Here is a 19,860-nt window from a genome sequence, read left to right on the forward strand (position 1 = left end):
GAAAACATGTATACAAAAGAAGCAAAAACTAAGCTTACAAGATGCCCACCTGGCTATAAAAAATACTATTAAAATATCAATAAACAAATAATTATAATAAAATGCAACAAATATATAATTTTTAAAAAGGCTTTTATTTCTGGTTCTCTGGAGTTGTGGCACAGATAAGGGTCCTATCATATGAGGGTTGAATGAAAAATAATGCCTTCACCTCTAGAACTTTAAATGAAGATATTGTAATGAATAAAAGATAAAAATAATGCTTGCAACCTGCTCTTTCAGTACATGTATTTTCTTTTCCGCATAGTCACCACCATTCCCTACACATTTCTGCCAACAAAAGAACTGCGCATCTTGTCTCTTCAACCAGTTGCAAATATCACCAGATTCGATGCGGATCATAATTACTTTAGCTGATTATAAACGGGAACTACAAAAGACAATAAAAAAAACATGAATAGTATTATAGGAACATTCTACATGTATCACAATTCCAAATCCAAATATTTCTTAAAAAGATACAATTTTAGGTATTTTCGAAACCAAAGATAAGAAACTATTCTCCTAATGTGAATAGGTAAGCAATGCAAGTGGAAAGCTGCTTGATAAGAGATAGCTTTAATAAACTTTACCTTTGAACGACTGCCTATGGGATTAGGAAATTGAAGCATCCTAATATCTTGGATTGGTCTGGAAACCTCCCCTATTTAGAAAGCAAATAAAGGGCCCCTTTTACCAAGCTGCGAGAAAAGGGGCCTGCGCTGGTGTCGGCGCATGCTTTTGACATGCACTGAGACCCCCTTTTACCACAGCGGGTAAAAGGTAGGTCTTTCTTTTTTTAAAGAAATGGCCCTGCAGCATGTGAAGCACTTGCCGCGTGGCCATTTCAGGGGGGAGTCCTTACCACCACCCATTGAGGTGGCAGTAAGGGCTCCCACGCTAACCCGGTGGTAACCGAGCAGCATGTGGCATTGCCCAATTACCGCAGGGTACACACCAGAGCTACAAAGATAAATACATTTTTGTAGCACCAGATATGACAGTGCACTGGGGGTGGGAAGTACCGCCGGGCTGCTGCTGTAGCACCGTTTTGTAAAATGGGCTCATAATGCCTTAGATAGGATGGACAACAATTCTCAATATCAGTAGTACCAAAACATTCATCAGTGGAGGAGGCAAAACATATACATCCAAGTCAACTGCCCAGTTCCCATAAAGTTCATATATGCATAGAAACCAATATTAGTCTTTTCAAATATTTATTTATTTATTTATGTATTTATTGTATTTGTACCCCACATTTTCCCACCTTTTTGCAGGCTCAATGTGGCTTACAGAGTATGGAAATGAGAACGTCATTACATAATTTAAGAACACAGTCGATCATAAGCTGGGGTGAGAGAGGAATTTAGGTAGAAGGTGTTAGGTAAGGTCGTGTGAGAGGTGTTTTATGGCCCAATGTTTCAAGCCAAACACAATTTTAAGTGGGCATGTATTCGTCATCGATCCAGAGACTTTTGCTATCAAATATTTTTTATTTTTTTATTCATCAGATATTACTTTTTATCAAAAAAAAATCAATAACTTTCAGAAGTGATGAATAAGCACTATATACATATATATATATATATATATCCTATATAATAATTCTCACCTCCAACGTTCTGTGCTTGGGATCCCTGGAGGTGGTCTGCTAGGCAGACACGCACTGACGTCATGACAGCTGATTCCAAGGTAAGGGGAGGTGTAGGGAAACACTCCTCCCCCTGCCTCAGAATCATCTGTCACCCCCTGCGCTACGGCCCCCTCGACCCCCCCTTCCGTGAACCTGTCGACCCCCCCCCCCCCCCGGCCCGCTGAAAACTGCCCCCCGCCGCCGTTGTGGGCTACCTGTGCTGAGGGGGGACCCAAACCTCCGACAGCCGAAGTGCTGTTGTGCCCTTCGCGTTGCTTCCTCAATCATCTTCTCTGCGTGCATCTGACGTCAGAGAAGCTGGGCAGTTGACTTGGATGGGAATGGTTAGACAGGATGGAGCCAGACCAGAAATAATTCTATGTACCATTGTACAAATCTTAAAAACGTGCTAAGTAAATTTCCTCTCAAATGTACAGGTCTGCGTAAATGTTGGGAGGAAGATATCCAGCAACCTATCTCAGATAAGCCATGGAAACAGATGTGGGGTTCCCTATTTAACTGTTCCAGATCTTCATCAACGTTGCAATCTTTGTACTTCTTTAAGCATAGATCTTTGTGGACGCCTCTTAAATTGCATGTAATAGATTCTTCAAATTCCAACTTGTGTTCGTCTTGTTGTTCTCAACAAGGCAATCTTAAACATCTTATATTTGATTGTATATGTATCCAAAAATATTGGAAAGATATATTGTCATTTATAGTGGATATTTTTCATCTTTCTGGTTCAATAACTTACAAATATGTGATACTTAAAGGCCATTGCTATAAAATATATTAACATCTAATGAATGCAACATTATTGATGCTATGATTTCCTTAGCTTTGAAAGTAATTTTTTTCGCATTGGAAGACCTTATATCAGGACACCTACCATGAATGGTGGAGTTTACTGCTTCAAACATATAAGTATGAAACATATCTTGCTAAAAAATAATTTTCTTTTGCCTTGCATGAGAAAAAGTGGCTTCCACTTGAATCTTATTTTAACAATGTCTAGTGTAAAATGTTGAGTATATTCAGCTGATGCATCTTGTGTAACCTTTGGCTTATGCATGCAATGTATTTTGTTGTACATCCTCTTTTTTTTTTCCTCCCACTTCCCTTAATCTACTTTGTACAGTGTTTCTTGTTATATGGCTGATAATTCTTGTCCTATCTTTGTATTGAAAATCAATAAAAAGATTAAAACTAAAAATGTACTTCAACATTCTAATGTTGTTTTTAACATGCTTCATGAAACTGAAAAAGTTTTAAATGTTTTAGGTTTTCCTTATGTCCTCTATCTCTGATCTTAAAGGCATAGGAACATAACTAGTGGGCTGGAAGTCCACCAGAGCCATCCATCTATTGGTGCCAGCTCTGTGGCAGCAGTGGGTGCTCAATACCTCCAATAGTGAGCAAGCACCTGCACTGAGTTCAGGGAGGGGTAATTTGTGATACATTTATTTATCACCTCTAAGTACTTTGAAAAGTTGGTACCTATGCATCCAAAAGAGACCATCAGAGTGGCCCAGAGGAGCTCATTCAATTGGACCAAAAACCATCACTGAAGCAGCTTGATGGACTTCATTCCACCCAGCCCAAAGGCTGCCACTGGAGTTACTAGCCAACATCTTTCAGAACTGCTAAGCAGGCCACCAGCAGAAGAAAGAAAATGGTAGAATAAGAGTCTCTGTGGTAGAATAAGAGCCTCCGCCCTCATTCTCTCACTCTCGGAGTCTAATTAATGACTGTATGTGTCTCAAGCAGTTCAAAGTGGCAGAAGAGAAGTTTGTAGCCCATTCCTTCAGTGGCATAGCTAAGGGTAGGCCTGGGTGGGCACAGGACCACTCTGTTTGGCCCCCCAACACACTTCTGGGGTAGCCACCTGGTTCCCCTCTCTTCCTTCCTTCATCCGTGGCCCATCAACTCCTTTTGTATTTACCTCACCACATATGCAAGACGCAGCAGCAAAGCACATCCGCTGCCTGCACTGGTCTCTGCAGGCTTCCCTCTGCCACATCCTGCCAGAGGAAACAGGAAGCGATGTCAGCGAGGGTGGGATGTGGCAGAGGGAAGCCTTCAGAGACCGGTGCAAGCAGTGGATGTGTGTTGCTGCTGCCGTCTGTGAACGTGGTGAGGCACAATGGGGAAGGGGAGTTGTCGGTTTGCAGGCAGGGGCAATTACTGAACCCAGAGGTAGAAGAAAGGGAAAGGGATGCAGGACAAAGGAGATGGGTGGTTTGGAAGGCCCACCCAAAATAACTATGGGCCCATAAAATAATCGGTCTGGCTACATCACTGCATTCCTCTGCTCTTCTTGTTCTACCAGCCCAATCAGCAGTAAAAGAGAAGGCAGGATTGAGGATATGAACTGCAGAAGAGGTTGGCTGGGGATGAGAGAAGATCATCTGGGGAAGACATTTAAAAATCTAGGGCCTGATATTCAGCCCATGGCAGTAAGCCACTTCCAGCTGTGGGCAGAACTAACCCTTGATAGTCAATGCCACAGCATGGTGGCTCCTGGCACTGAATAGTCAGGTATCTCCACCGATCCAGAAGTTAACTGGATACTGGCCAATATACAGACCAGTGCCCGGTTAACTCAGTGCATAAGGTTAGGACAGCTGTTTTGCTGCCCTAACTTTATGTGGTTACTTAGCTGGTTAGCGGACTGAAAATTGCTGCTAAACAACTAAGTTGACGCTTTGTCCTAACTCGGCCCCTAACCTATCCGGTTAGGGGATGGACGGTTAGCAGACATATTGAGTGGCACTAACCGGTTAAGTGCCACCGATTATTGGCTGCCGGCTCACTCAGCGGGGTTTAACCAGGCAGGATCCTCTCCTGCCTGATTAAACCCATTTGAAACCCAACTCCATATTGTGTTTATTAAATAAAAATGCACATCATCAAAATCCAAGAGATGAGACTGAAGGGCCTAAATAATTAGGTGATCCAGGTCACTAAGGTGCCCCTAATTTAATGTGTGCCTCAGTGATGAGTCAAATGACTGATGCATGATGCATATTTATACTGCAGGGGTACCACTTGCTCACATAATGTAGAAATAATTTTCTAGCTGGCTTCTGTACCAGAATTGATGCATGGGGAGGAGTTTTTAATGTCCCTTAGATTAGAAAGGAAGATGTTTTGGAGGGAGCATTATCTTTGCCTCCTTTCTGCCAAGCTACCAAGAGGGAGCACAGGGACAGGTCCTGAGGAGCAGTTGAGGGTTTGTGTTCATGTCCCTCTTTTTACCAAAAGGAGAAGCAGGAGTCCTATGGTGGTGGGAGTCCACTAGGGGAAAGGACATGGAATGTATATCTTTATCCAATACTGGATGAAGTCCATGGTTATTAGAAATGTCTTAAAGGCCAGAAGTGAAATTCCTGGATGTAAGAAAAGAGTTCTTTTTCAAACTTCTGTTTTGAGTTCGAAACATTATGCGAGAAAGAGTTGGAGCAGGTTATGCCTTGAAGTGTCAGGGAGGTGCAGGCAGAACATTTTGGTTTTATGTCATTTCCTTTGTCATTTCGTTTGGCCAACTTGTCGTCATGTGAGCAATTGTTGAGTATGCGCTCTTTTGAAAGAGTGTGCACTATGTGGAAAGATGACATACTCTTTAAGAAAGAATACACATTCTTTTTCCAATAGTGCACATAGGCATGCCTTGTGGACTAAATTATATAAATGGCACCTAACAAATCAGCGCCAAAAAATAGTGCTTAGCGCTATTCTATAAACAGCGCTTAAAGTTAGGCACCATTTACAGAATAGCACTTAGCACCAGGAACTGTGACTATATTTAGGCACAACCATTTACACCAACGGAACCTTAGAGTAAATCTCCGCGCCTAAATTAGGTGCGGATTACTGTTATTGTATAACAGTGCGCCTAAATTGTGGGAATGCCCCTGATCTGCCCATGACCCTCCCATGGCTGCGATCCTTTTTAGACCTGCACCTAAATTTATGCACTTAATTTTAATTAAATCCAATTAGCTTGAATAATTGCTTGTTAAAAAGCCAATTATTGGCACTAATCACGCGCCCAAATTTGCACACACAATTTTAGTGACTTTTATTTATTTATTTATTTGTTACATTTGTATCCCACATTTTCCCACCTATTTGTAGGCTCAATGTGGCTTACATAGTACTGGAGAGGCGTTTGCAGACTCTGGTGTGAACAAATACAATGTGATGTTGTGGTAAGATAAAGTTCATGTGGTACAGCCACATTAGGGAATCGTACAACGGAAGAGTTGTGTTATGTCCATTACGTACTTTAGTTTTGTTGTGTTGCAGAGATCAGGCATTTATGTTGAGTTGGTAGGGTATGCCTTTCTAAACAGGTTAGTTTTTAGTTTTTTTCCAGAAGTTTAGGTGGTCGTACGTAGTTTTCAAGGCTTTTGGTAATGCGTTCCACAGTTGTGTGCTTATGTAGGGAAAACTGGATTTTGGGACATGTGTGCAATGCACAATGGTTCGCATATACACACGATGAATAGGAGTTTTTAAAAAATGAAATTTTACAAGTTCAAACATGATGAGGCAGATTATAAGAAAGAGTCAGTTTGACCCTGGGTTAGGCCCAAATTCCAATGCCAAAAACAAGTCACTATTGCTTCTAGCATACATACAGACAAAACCAATTGGTTTAGTTTATTGATATTTGGTGCACCGCCTTTCATAATGTGAACCAAAGTATTTTACAACTAACATGAAAGCAACAAAAAAGGGAAAAAGAGCTACAAAAATTCATAGGAAAGCAAAGGTAATGAAAATAGAACAATAAAGAAAAGCAGAACACCTCATGTACTGGTCAACTGACTCACAAACCCCAATTATCTGCCTGTAAAAGTCTCAGAAAAAAGGTAAGTCTTTAGGGCTGTAGTGAAGGGGTTTGGTCCTGAGATCCAGGGGGAGAAAAGGAAAAAAGGTAGAAGCCAGAAATGTATCAGGAATTCAGAAGATGAGCCCCTGTCTCCACCTAACATTCCTGGTCCAACTCCTTTCTCACCTACAAGCTCTCACATCACTCATGGACATGGGGGGTGGGGGGGGGGGGGGGGGAGAGAACAATTAGGACTAGAAAGGAGTAAAGTGATGTGGTAGCCATGTTAGTCCACTTTTAAATACTTTCATGGCATATCTCCCCTCTCCTACCTTTCTTCCAAAGTATACCTATTGAGATCTTTAAATCTATCTCCATATGCTTTACATAGGCGCCCCGTATAAGAGGCTTCGGGAGGCTAAGCCTCCCCAGCCCAACTGTGACCTTCCCCTGGCTGCTGCCCCCCAAGTGCAGGGCTGGCGCAGCACTGCAGGTAGCTTTCGGACCGTTGGACAGTTCCTCCTTCCTGCCCTCAGCTCCCTGACTGACAGCCCTCCTCTCCGTTCCTTCCCCCCCCCCCCCAAGTGCGTTTAACCCTTTTACTGTCAAGCGCAGTGACGGCGGAGAAGAGGACAACACAGCGGGCTCCACTCCAGCTTCTCCCTTCCCTCACACTGTGTCCCGCCCTCATGGAAACAGGAAATACAGCATCGCAGAAGGCGGGACACTGTGTGAGGGAAGGGAGAAGCTGGAGGCGAGCCCGCTGTGTTGTCCTCTTCACTGCCGTCACTGCGCCTGAAAGTAAAACGGTTAAACGTGCGGGGAGGGGAGAAAGGAACGGAGAGGAGGGCTGTCGGGGAGCTGAGGGAGGGCAGGAGAATCGCTGGACAAGGATGGGAGGGGAGGGCAGGGATAGAGAAAAGATCGCTGGATGAGGAGGGGAGGGCAGGGGGAGAGAAGAGATCGCTGGACATGGAGAGGAGGAGGGGGCAGGGGAGCGAAGTGATCGCTGGACATGGACAGGAGGGGAGGGCAGGGGAGAGAAGAGATGGCTGGACATGGAGAGGAGGGGAGGGCAGGGGAGAGAGGAGAATTGCTGGACATGGATGGATGAATGGGGCAGGGGAGAGAGGAAATTTGCTGGATATGGGTGAATGGAGGACAGGGCAGGGGAGAATGGAGAGTTGCTGAACATGGATGGATGGAGGGGGCAGGGGAGAAGGGAGAGTTGCTGGACTTGGATGGATGGTGGGGAGAGAGCAGGGGAAAGAGGAGAATTTCTGGACCTCGATGGATGGAGGGAGCAGGGGAAAATGGAGAGTTGCTGGACATGGATGGATGGTGGGGAGAGAGCAGGGGAAAGAGGAAAATTTCTGGACCTCGATGGATGGAGGGAGCAGGGGAAAATGGAGAGTTGCTGGACATGGATGGATGGAGGAGGGCAGGGGAGAGAAGAAATTTGCTGGATATGGGTGGATGGAGGAGAGGGCAAGGGAGAATGGAGAGTTGTTGGACATGGATGGATGGAGGGGAGGAGAGGGCAGGGGAGAGAGAAGAATTACTGGACATGGAGGGATGAATGGAGGGGGCAGGGGAGAGAGGAAATTTGCTGGATATGGGTGGATGAAGGAGAGGGCAGGGGAGAATGGAGAGTTGTTGGACATGGATGGATGGAGGGGAGGGAAGTCAGGAAGGAGATGCACATGGATGGAGGGGAGGGAAGAGAGGAGAAATGCTGGACATGAATTTAGTGGAGGGCAGGGAAAAGAGGAGAAATGTTGGACAAGGATGGAGGGAAGGAAAGACAAAGGAAGGAGATGCACATGGCTGGAGTGGAGGGGAGAGAGAAGAAATGCTGGACATGGATGGAGGGGAGGAAAGACAGAGGAAGTAGATGCACATGGATGGAGGGGAGGGAGTGAGGAGAAATGCTGGATATGGAAGGAGGGGAAATTGCTGACTTTAAGGGCTGGATTGGAACACTTTGAGGGCAGATGCTGAAACTGAAGAAAGGATAGGGACAGGGCTACATAAGTACATAAGTAATGCCACACTGGGAAAAGACCAAGGGTCCATCGAGCCCATGACCGCGGCCAATCCAGGCCAAGGGCGCCTGGCAAGCTTCCCAAACATACAAACATTCTATACATGTTATTCCTGGAATTGTGAATTTTTCCCAAGTCCATTTAGTAGTGGTTTGTGGACTTGTCCTTTAGGAAACCGTCTAACCCCTTTTTAAACTCTGCTAAGCTAACCGCCTTCACCACGTTCTGGCGGTTAGCTTAGCAGAGTGGTAGACAGGACGCATAAGGACACAGGAGGATGGTGGACATGGTGAGGGAAAAATATCAAATGGAAAGAAAACTGCATAAAACAGAAAACACTGGGACCGAAGCGAATAGAAAAACTAAATGATCAGACCTCAAAGGTAGAAAAAAGTATTTTATTCAGAATTTATTAATTGGAATATGTCAGCTTTTGGAAATGTGCATCTGTGATATTTTGCATGTAAGTTTCAATTTTTCTAGTACTGCTGCATGCTGAGTCTGACTTCTTGAGGTAACTTTCCAGTTCAGTATTTTGCCTTCATATTTTGCTTTCATATCTGTTGTGTCATGTGTTTTTCATGGGTGATCAAGGTGCAGTATTCTGCTAGCGTGTAGAATTTGCCGCTATTTTTGTTTTTTTTCATTAGGTTGTGTACTGGTGTTTTAGAGCCTGGTATAATTAGTGATGTTATGGTTTGGTAAGGTTATGAGTGTGTTTCTGCATAAGTTTGTAGTGTTTTGCAGAGGAGAGATTGTATGTTGGCCTTACTGAGGTGGTACCCAAACATCAGAAAGGGTGTAGAGCCTAAATCATGACACACACTACATATGGTTGTTAATAAAAGGAGCTCATTGTGAACACCATCCACCCTAAAAGGGTGTTTTGTGGCTCTATATGAGAATTGTGATATTATGATCCCTTGTTTCATATTGTTGACAGTCTGCATTTTTTGTATGGGTGATATATTGTTGTATTAGGGTCTGCCCAGTGTAATATTTATGGTACAGTAAAGTTCTGAGTGTGTTTTTGCACAAATTTGTGCATAGTGTTTTGCAGTTGAGCAATTATGGTTAGTATATGCTTTGAGCAATCAATTTATTCTTTGACATATGATACATGTCTAATATCTAAATTTAATAAAATGTATTAATTGTGACTATTTTATTTTTACTTATTTTTTTTCTGTGTGTTGTCAGACAATTATGGATGTAAGCTCACCCCTGGCCCCACCCCTAACCCCACCCCCTTTAGCCTCCCCAAACAGTTGGGCCACCTACCGCCTATGATGCTTTATGATGAAGACCACCAACTGTTTTTGCAACCATTCTCTGGACTGATTCCATCCTGTTTATATCTTTTTGAAGACATGGTCTCCAGAACTGTACATAGTACTCTGAGGGCCCCTACTATTACACTACAGATGGAAATTAATACAGATGGAAGTCGGTTTTTTAAGAGCCAAGTACTCCATTATTCCTACAATTCACATTCTTCCTAAAATTCAATAGAAATAAAACAAAATAAAACATGGAAAAGAAAATAAGATGATATCTTTTTTATTGGGCATAACTTAATACATTTCTTGATCAGCTTTCGAAGGCTGCCCTTCTTCATCAGATCAGAAATAACCAAATGTTGGAAGATGACAGTATGTATAAGTGAAACATCAAAGCATTTCAGTGACAGTCTAACAGGATGGGGGTGAATAGGTGAGAGAGAAGACGAAGAAGGGCAACCTTCGAAAGCTAATCAAAAAATGTATTATGTCCAATAAAAAGGTATCATCTTATTTTCTTTTCCATGTTTTATTTTGTTTGATTTCTATTGATAACCTTTAAGAGTGGACTAACACGGCTACCACACCTCTCTACATTAAAGCGTGAAAGCTGAAAATACCTTTGTGGGGTCACAGGGTCACAGACCATGTGGCCACTGTGTTTATTGTAAACATGCTATGACCACTGGCAGGATTTGGGTCCCAAAGTTAAACAAATACTTCTTTTTGATGGGAGTTAACAATTGTGAAAGTGCATGCGTCATATGTGGCTGGATTTGTCCTTGCAATTTATGGTATATCGGGTAATCAATAGAAATAAAACAAAATAAAACATGGAAAAGAAAATAAGATGATACCTTTTTATTGGACATAATACATTTCGTAATTAGCTTTCGAAGGTTGCCCTTCTTCGTCAGATCGGAAATAAGCAAGTGTTGGTAGATGACAATATATATAAGTGATACATCAAAGCATTTCAGTGACAGTCTAACAAGATGGGGGTGAATAGGTGAGAGAGAAGACGAAGAAGGGCAACCTTCGAAAGCTAATCAAAAAATGTATTATGTCCAATAAAAAGGTATCATCTTATTTTCTTTTCCATGTTTTATTTTGTTTTATTTCTATTGATTACCTTTAAAAGTGGACTAACGGCTACCACACCCTCTCTTCCTAAAATTCATAAATTTTGATCAACTCTCCTGGTTGTCCCATTCTTTCTAGTACAGATTCTATTCTTGAACCCCTGTCCAAGTTTAGTCATGTTGTTTTACTGTCTTTTATTCCCAAATTGTTGTCATAGACTCCTCCCACCTCATTATCATTTTTGAACCAAATTAAGATGGACAACATGGATCTTACTCTGGTCGCCTTGGGCATTGAATCCTTGTCTACAACCATGTCGCAGAAGGAAGCCTTAGATATAATGAGATCCACTTTAAGCACAAGGAATGATAATTTAAGAATCACTACAGATTGTATTTGTGAAATTGCTAGGACTGCTCTAAGAATTATTTTAAATTTTATTTTCTTTAGTATATTGTTAAATGGAAAAATGTTATACAGTTTGGGGGAATTCTATAAATGGTGCTGAAAAATTGGTGCTGGAAAAAATCGGCACTAGGTGCCCTTTATAGAACAGCACTGAGAGGCGATTCCTGTGCCCAAAGTTGGGCACCAGTATTTACACCAGCTGAAACCCAGTATAAATGCCGGCCCCCAATGCAAAATACATAAACAACCCAGCAATCCTTGTTGCCACACTTAGGTTCTGTCACTAAACCAGTTGTATCTATTATAACTCTCATAGACACTCTTTTTTTCAACACATTTTTAAATTAAAAAATGTAAAATAAAAAAAAATGTTTAAAAATTTTTTAAAATTCAAATAATTCAAAACAATGCTCAAAACTTTGTTGTTTCAGCAAACATTTAATTCTGCATAAGGCTGTACCATTTCCTACCCAGTTCCTTCTTTCCCCTTTCCCCTGCCTTTTACTGTATGTGTGATTGCTTCTTGAATGATTGGTATCACGGAACACTGTCCTGTCGATTTTTGTAGTTCTTTTCTGTTTTCTTTGCTTTTATAATTGTACACTGCTATGATCTGTGAGTTAGTCAATGACAGTATAGCAAACTCAAATAAACTATGGGGTCCTTTTACTAAGCTGCATAGTTGCCTATCCTGCTTATTTTCGAAAGAGAAGGGCGCCCATCTTCTGACACAAATCGTGAGATGGGTGCCCTTCTGTCAGGTGCGGCCAAATCGGCATAATCGAAAGCCGATTTTGGCCGCCCTCAACTGCAGTCCGTCACAGGAGCGGCCAAAGTTTAAGGAAGCGTGTCGGAGGCATAGTGAAGGCAGGACGGGGGCGTGGTTAACACATGAGCGCCCTCGGCCGATAATGGAAAAAAGAAGGCCGGCCCTGACGAGCATTTGGCCGCCTTTACTTGGTCTATTTATTTTCAGGACCAAGCCTCAAAAAGATGCCCAGACTGACCAGATGACTACCGGAGGGAATCGGAGATGACCTCCCCGTACTCCCCCAGTGGTCACCAACCCCCCTATCACCCCCCCACCCCCCGAAAAAAAAAATTAAAAACATTTTTTGCCAGCCTTTATGCCAGCCTGAAATGTCATACCCAGCTCCATGACAGCAGTATACAGGTCCCTGGAGCAGTTTTAGTGGGTGCAGTGCACTTCAGGTAGGTGGACCCAGCCCTCCAAAACCCACCCGAAACCCACTGTAATCACAAGTAGGTGCCCCCCTTCACCATAAGGGCTATGGTAGTGGTGTACAGTTGCGGGGGTGGGTTTGGGGGGGGATTTGGGGTGCTCAGCACCCAAGGGAAGGGAGCTATGTACCTGGGAGCATTAATGAAGTCCACTGCAGTGCCCCCTAGTGTGCCCAGTTGGTGTCCTGGCATGTGTGGGGGACCAGTGCACTACAAATGCTGGCTCCTCCCACGACCAAATGGCTTGGATTTGGCTGGATTTGAGATGGCCGGCCTCGGTTTCCATTATCAGTGAAAACTGAGGCAGGCCATCTCTAAGTCCGGTGATCTAAACATTTAGGTCGACCATCTCTAAGGTTGACCTAAATGCTGAGATTTGGGCGGCCCCGACCGTATTATCGAAATGAAAGATGGTCGCCCACCTTGTTCGATAATATGGTTGGCTCCGCCCCTTCCCGGGGCCATCCCCAGAGATGGCCACCCTTAGAGATGGGCGCCCCCGTTCGATTATGCCCCTCCATGTGTGCCCAACGTGCATTAATTTTGAGTTACCACGCGGCTACCATGTGGCCCTCTGGTAAATTTAATGTTTTATGTGCATCTGCTAAGTGTGCTGGAAAATATTTTTATTTTCTGGCTTGTGGGTGGTAATTGGGCGGTAATCAGCATTTTACGCATGTAGACCATTACCGCCCGGTTACCGCGTGAGACCTTACCACTAGGTCAATGGTTGGCGGTAAGGTCTCAGACCCCAAATTTTGCTGCAAGTCCATTTTCGGCAAAAAGTTTTAAAAGGCATTTTTTTACAGGTGCGCTGAAAAATGATTCTGCGCTCGCCCAAAACACACGTCTACACTACTGCAGGCCATTTTTCAGCATGCCTTTGTAAAAGGGCTCCTATAACTTTAGGGATCCTCAGAATGACAGCATACGCTATGCACAATCATTTTCTCAGTGCTAGAATTGCCTTTCCTCACTGGTCCCAAGTTTTATAGAAAAATCATCATCTCATGAAAAACTTAATAGCTTCAACTTGCAACCACATATTTTAGAAAGCACTTATCTTGAAACTGCTAGTTAGCACTCACTCCAAAACAATAAAGCCAGACCTGCTGCCAGCGTGACCAGGTTTCAGTTTCTTCATCAGGGTAGCAGTCCGCTAAAAAGCCAAAAAATATATCAAAATATATTCAACATAGGTTAGCAAATACATTTTAACAATCTCAATTACTCACAAATCAAGAATAGCAACACACTTAGGGCCCTGTTTACTAAGTCACGTTATAGGCGCATTAGCATTTATAACACGTGTTAACCATATACGTGAGTTAACCGTGTACACACCTACAATATCCATTTAGGCACCTACATGGTTAGCGTGCACGCTAATTGTAGGCACGTTAAAAATGCTAACGCCCCTTAGTAAACAGGACCCTTAGTGAGCAGCCAAAATAGCGAAGGCGTCTGACTGATGTTAAAGGAATGGAAATAAATATATTATATAACTGGCTTCAGATTATGCTGATTGGTCCACACTCCCCTACCAATTAAATTTATCAAACCAATGACCACCACTCCAGTTCCGCATTTAACCCATGTGGTTGCCTGGAATTCAGGAAAACAAATCCAGCGCTGCTCCTTGTAATTTAACATTTGCTCAGCGTCCCTAAAAATTTTGCATGGAAAAAAGAGTGTCTATGAGAGTTATAATAGATACAAATGATTTAGCAATGGAACCTATGTGATGCGACAAAGATTGCTGGGTTATTTGTGTATTATGAATGAGGAACCCAGCAGTTTAAGAACTGTCCTGTAGCTGTTGGAGGCACCCAATGCATGGCATTTGGGCACGAGATGTTGCTCTTCTATAAAACCATTTGCAACTTTTCAGAATGCCCCTACCCCTTCTCTGGCCACTTCCTCTTTTGAGTTGCAAGCTAGGAGATTTTGATGCCTGATCTTATAGAATAGCAAGCAGTCAGATGCACACACAAATCCCACTTACGGTCACTTAACTGCAAAAATTGCTTACTTACATCAATTTACATGCGTAAATGATTTGAACATTGGCATTTCACCTAAGCACTCTTCTGTACACACTTACATATCTGATAGTGGAGAGGTGTTCTTCAATTCCCAGTGGTGCCTCTGGCATCCACTCATGTCGCAAACCCCAACAGAGAGGCTCCCATCCCTCTGGGATCCTAGTGGCATATTAATCACAGAGGTTACAATGTATATTTTTTTGTAACTGTTTTACTGATCTCCAGGGCCACTGAGAGACTGAGCCGGGCCCGGGACAAGGGGCCGCCCTCAGCCCCCCCAAAGGATTGCCACTGCCCCTCCCTCGCCTCCGCCTTCCCCCCCCAATCGCCACTGCTGCTGGCGCCTCCCTCTCTTGCTCCCAGGCCGCCGGCACCGCAGTCCCCAGCCTTCACCTACCTTCCTTCAGCTCCCTTCTGTCTGCCATTCGACCCCCTTCATTTAAAAAAAAAAATCTCGAAATTGGCAGCGCAGCGCTTTCTGTGTGAAGGCGGCAGATCGCCTCAGGCGGATCTTTCCTCACTGTGTCCCACCTTCACGGAAATGGGAAGTTACATCAGAGGAGGGCGGGACACAGTGAGGGAAGGCCCACCCGAGGCGATCTGCCGCTTTCACACTGAAGGTGCTGCGCTGCTGATTTCGAGGGGTTTTTTTTTTTTAATGAAAGGGGTCGAATAGCAGACAGAAGAGAGATGCGGGAAGGTAAGTGGAGACTGGGGACTGTGGCGCCGGCAGCCTGGGAGCAGGAGAGGGCGAGAGACCCCAGTGCCGTGCCCTCCTTGGAGTCCCGGGCCCGGAGAATTTTGTCCCCCCTGCCCCCCCCCCCTTCTTGGTGGCCCTGCTGATCTCCAGGTTTGAGATCAGACAGCACAGGCAAAAAATTGACAACTAAACTAAACACGGAAGGGGACCTGGGTGCATTAAGAATGGCTACCCCCCTCCCCTTCTCTACTTTACTTTATTATTGTACTTTTAGTATGGTACCTTTCGGTGTTGTAAACTGCCTATGTGCAGGCCTTTGGTGGCATATCAAGTTCTCGGAAATAAATAAAATGATCTTGAAAGTGTGAAAAAGGAAGGCAGCAAGGCCTGAAACATCAGAGCAGTAGAGGAAGGGTACAATGTGGCAAATTTGGCATCTGTGTTGGACAGGGGGAGGGCGCTGGTAGTGTGTGTGTGGGGGGGGGGGGAGGAAGAATGAGTTGAGACTGAGGTGAAGGGAAGAGATGGGAGGAAGAGCTGGTGTTGAGTTGCACATGGGAACTTGTACACTCATCTACTCAGAGTGGTAAAAAGCAGAGGAAGAATCTTACCTGTGCAACCTGGAAGATCCAATGGTCTTTATCTTTCATCATTCGCTATGTTGCTTTTCGTGCTTTACATGTGACACTTGCTTGGAGTTTTGATGCACAGTTCTAGTTGGCTGTTCCTCCTCCTGTGTTCACACTTCATTACGTGAGGCTCTGAGGACCATCAGCATAGCAGCTCCTGAAATCACAAGGTGAAAAGAGAAAGCTGCAGTGATTTTGTTTACTTGCCTACTGAATCATTTAAAAATCTGCTAGTGCTATTCACCCTCTCACTATCCTGCAGTCATTGATAAGCAGGCTTCTCACAAAAGCTCTGTCTTTCATCACTCACACTGTTTCTACAACATGTCTTTATTAAAGAAAATGCTTAGATTACTACCAACTGCTACTTTGCTGGACATAACTGTCAATGCAAATAGACTACAGATTGCTGTTAAATTGTCTTCCATCACCCTCTTCTTTGTCCCAACTCTCCCTAGCCCTTTCCAACTGTTCAGAGCATGACTCATGCAACATTGGATGGAAAGATTTCCTTAGACATGCCAATTATTTCTCAGAGCCTCTAAACACTGGCAGAAGAAGCTGGCTTCCTCGGGAGAATGCAGCAGATGTCTCTTGTGTAAGGAGATCCCAGCCACTTCAAGCGTTTAAAGTTCAGATATAAATGATGTTTTTAAAGGGCATAACCTATCCTGAAGCATGACCACCACGAGATCAAGAGGCAGAAAAAGAGCTTTTGTGCCAGAGTACATTTTGAGATTGTTGTTGGACTTGGTAATTAATATTATTCTAGTAATTGGTAATGATACGTTGCTTTTGTAATATGAAAAGTCATAGGACAGGTATCCTTGCCTTTAATAAACTTTTGTTCTTAAAAGGCGGAATAAACTAAAGTAAAGGCCAATTTCCAATGTATGGAAGACATGAGTTAAGGCTACCTTTTATGAGACAGTGAGGAATAGGCTAAAGGTCAGATAGGGTCTTAGAAAAGTTTACGTTGGGCCTAGGGCTTAATTTCTGGGTGAACACCCTGGATTGTAGTTCTACCACTTCTTTTCACACTCCAGTAAAGCTGGCATGTTCTGCTCCAGCCCCTCCATTCCAGGAACACTGCAGGGAAGAGGAGGAGAGGAAGTGAGGCTGGAGAAATTCACTCTCTGTTCTCTAATCCAGCCCCTCTTCTCTAGTTGTTCCTGCCCCAAGCTTGCTTAAACCCTCCTCCAGCCCCACAGTTCTACTTCCTTTTTATCTGCAAATTATACCCTAGCTGGGGCCACTGCTAGTCAATAGTTTAATCAACTATGGAGTAAGGAATAAACCAGTGGTTCCCAAACTGGGGGTCAGACCCTAAATGGAGACACATCAGTAGAATAGGTCACAGAAACAGGGTTGCTGTTCTCTCTGGGCCTGCATTGTGACCTCTGCCTAGAAGTGGTAGTTAGAATGGGGCCTGCCTTCACTGGCCCTTCCCCTTCTCCTGTATGAGTTTCCTGTTAGACTGAAAACACACACAGAGTACTGGGGTCACTGAACAGGCACAGAAACATAAGGCCCTGTGCTGGCTACTGCTACTGCCTTACCCCCCCCCCCCCCCCCCCCCCGTTTACAAAGACATGCTAGCAGCTGCCAATGCGCTAATGCAGACACAGCCCATTTGTAAACCAGGGTGGGGGTGGGGGTGGGGGTGGGGTGTTAATGTTTTAAATAAGTAGAGAGGTGTGGTAGCCGTGATAGTCCACTTTTAAAGGTAATCAATAGAAATAAAACAAAATAAAACATCGGAAATAAGCAAATGTTGGTAGATGACAGTATATATACCGGTAGGTGAAACATCACAGCACTTTACAAAACCAGAACACTGTACCAGTGATTTCATGGTAAGAATCCTTAAAGGTAACTTTAAAACAATACAGGAACGTAAAACCTTTGAAGTCAGAATGATTAAATATTTTGACACCCACCAGACAGGACTTAACAAGGATCTGGGTTTTCTAGCCCATATTAAACCATAGAAATGTACTGCTTTGTTTGTCACCCTCCTGTCTCCATGCATATCCCCCTGTCTTGCACCTATCCACCCCATCCTGTTAGACTGCCACTGAAATGCTTTGATGTTTCACTTATATATACTGTCATCTACCAACATTTGCTTATTTCCGATCTGACGAAGAAGGGCAACCTTCGAAAGCTAATCAAGAAATGTATTAAGTTATGTCCAATAAAAAAGGTATCATCTTATTTTCTTTTCCATGTTTTATTTTGTTTTATTTCTTATGTTTTAAATAAGAAAGAGGAGGAGGAAATGGATGAGAGGGAAGGGAAGTGGAGTTCTGCTATTATTTTAATTATTACTATTATCTGGGCTTAAATGAATTGTACTGTTAAAATGGAGTCATAGTGGATAAACGTTTGGGAAACACCAGAATACACAATCAGTGTGCCATTTTTTCGATAAAAGTAGTGTTCTTGCCATGTTAGCCTACTTGAATGCACAAAATAAATGTTAAATAAAAACAAAATAATATAACTTCCAAAATGTCTGCTTATTTAACTTCTAAAGAGGCCCTTTTACTAAAAGCTTAGTATATGCTAATGGAAGTAGCATGCGCTAAGTGCTACGAAGACTATAGGTATAAAATGCACACACTATGTTTTAATAAAAAGGCCCCAAAGTCTTTTAACACAATCTTGAAATGTAAGACTGTTGACATTAAAACGGTCAGAAAAGAAAAGACTTAAATACCTGGGCTAATACATTATAAGCAATGAAATTCTACAGTCTGTGGCCTTCTGATCATCCATTAAGCTTCCATCCTCAGCCTCTCTAGACTATCGATCGTTGGAATGCTTTTTATGATTCACTTCACTTTCTGGCAACGTCATCTTTTGCCATTCCGTTCTGACCTCTCTAGTTAGTCAAGAAATGTATTAAGTTAGTCCAATAAAAAGGCATCTTGTATTTTTTATTTATTAACCTGTATTTCTATACCTTTTCAGCAGGAGTTGAAGAGGGGAAGAAAATGGGGTACTCTTCTTCCTTTCCTAGCCTGCGGTCTCTCTGGTCCCTTCTTGTATCACTTTTCTAGCATTCCGTTCTGCCAATTGTCTTCAGCAATCTCACATTCTTTCTTCTCTTCTACCTATAACCGGTTTAATTCACTTATCCCCTTCTCCTCTATCCTCTTTTCCTCCCCCAGTATTCCCTTCATACCTTGCCAAGTTTGCCCCTTCATGTTCCTATGCTTCCTTTCTTCTCCCCCTTTTTATGTTCTTGCCTCCTATTCCTATTAGGTTCCTCTATTGCCCTGTTCCTCAGGCCCCCATAGTAAGTGTAATGGCAGGAGGCTAACAGCACAGGAGAACAATATATGATCCTATTCTACAACTCGCTGCTGGTTCCTCCCACTGGCACATGCTTCCTGTTTATAAAGAAGGTGGGAGGAAGTTAGTCTAAAATTATTAAAGATTTTCTTTCTCTCTTTCTCAGTTACTATACATTAGAGGTGTGAGTTTTAATGCACAGACTCAGGTATAAATCTTAAGGTTGATTGGGGTTGTCTAGAGGGATTTCTGGTACATCTATTAAGGGGTGATATAAGAAACTAATCTCCCCTTCTGCTCTTGTTTTCTTAACAACACATCCAGAACAACCTTCAAGTTTGGCAAGTAGGCCACCTGCTCATTTGTGGTAAAATGCTTTTTTACATTGGAGCCATCTCCATATTGCTTGCCTGAGTTACAGTAGATTTTAGGACAGACAGAGGGATTGAGTACCCATCATAAATAAATAAGTCTCACAGATCAGGTTTTCTTAGGATTTTAAAACATTTTTTTCAATACTTCATATGTTTTACATAGGAAATTATTGTTTAGTAGGGAGAAGAGCAAAGGGGGATGGGGTTGAAAAGTGAAATACAATTGTACAATTTATATA

At 43.1% G+C, this 19,860-nt stretch overlaps 1 long non-coding RNA gene across 1 annotated transcript; it reads right to left on the reverse strand.

Moving 5' to 3' along the window:
* Positions 1-176: 176 nt before the first annotated feature.
* LOC115473219 lies at positions 177-16,370 on the reverse strand. Its single transcript, XR_003942618.1, has 5 exons — positions 16,306-16,370; positions 15,930-16,104; positions 14,678-14,777; positions 13,683-13,732; positions 177-430 (listed from the first exon to the last, which is right to left on the reverse strand). It is a non-coding gene; the product is annotated as an uncharacterized LOC115473219 (long non-coding RNA).
* Between the last annotated feature and the right edge of the window lie 3,490 nt (positions 16,371-19,860).

The sequence above is a fragment of the Microcaecilia unicolor genome, chromosome 6 (genome assembly GCF_901765095.1).
Source record: "Microcaecilia unicolor chromosome 6, aMicUni1.1, whole genome shotgun sequence".
NCBI lineage: Eukaryota > Metazoa > Chordata > Amphibia > Gymnophiona > Siphonopidae > Microcaecilia > Microcaecilia unicolor.